Below are 1,038 nucleotides of genomic sequence, written 5' to 3'. Positions count from 1 at the left end.
AAATCAGGCTTTTTTGAGGAATCACTGTCTGTGAGGTGTAGTCAGTAGCCTCCAAAGTAAATTCTGAATGTGCCCCATAGCATATATTCTTTGACTATTCCAAAATAGTTTTCCAAAATTTGGTAAGAAAGTTATTTAGTCAATTTCCCGTAATGCATAACAAATAAATTGAAAATTAGATAAATATGTCTTTTTTATTTATGCAGTACTTTACTGCTGGTTAAAAATAATAAGACACTTGCATATGTTCTGTGATGCCAACATTGTTTTCCAGATCTGTTATCACTGCTTTGAACCTTAGGATACATACTAGGATGAGGGGTGAGTCTACTTTTTTCTAGACACATAAACTGATTAAATTGCTATAAAAATGTCAGATGGACTCAATTTTATAGTCAATCTTACTCATTTCACATTAGAACCACTCAGTCCATGCCATCTCATCAATTCTAACTCAAAGTAACCCTATAAGACAGAGTAGAACTGTTCCATGGGATTTCTAAGGTTGTAAATCTTTATGGAAGCAGACTGCTACATCTTTCTCCCTCAGAGAAGTTGGTCAGTTCAATTCAATGAACTTTTAGTTACCAGCCAAACGCCTTAACCACTGCACCACAAGAGTTCCTTCAGATAAGAACAAAAGGATAGTATTCTAAGTTCTTTTTCTATTTTAGTTGTGATTGGAATGAAGTGTTTTGAATAACAGAAAAGAATAGCAAAGAATTCAAAAATACTACACACTGCCACAGAGTTGATTCTGACTCACAGTGACTCTATAGAACAGAGTAGAACTGTCGCAAAGTGTTTCCAGGTTGTAAATCTTTAGAGTTGCAGAGTGCCTCATCTTTCTTCTCCAGAGCAGCTCAAACCACCAACATTTGGGTTATCATCTAAGCACTTAACTGCTGTACCACCACAGCTCCTTTAGTAAATAATAGATGTTAACCATTTACAAAGAAGTAAGTTTAAACTTACAAAGATAACTGTCTAGATACATGTCTAAGAGACTTCTTATAATACAAAATATAGCTAATTCTA

This window comes from Orycteropus afer, unplaced genomic scaffold (assembly GCF_000298275.1).
Source record: "Orycteropus afer afer isolate SDZICR_OR568_19922 unplaced genomic scaffold, OryAfe1.0 scaffold00444, whole genome shotgun sequence".
In the NCBI taxonomy this organism is placed as follows: Eukaryota; Metazoa; Chordata; class Mammalia; order Tubulidentata; family Orycteropodidae; genus Orycteropus; species Orycteropus afer.
Note: the sequence above shows the minus strand (reverse complement) of the source record.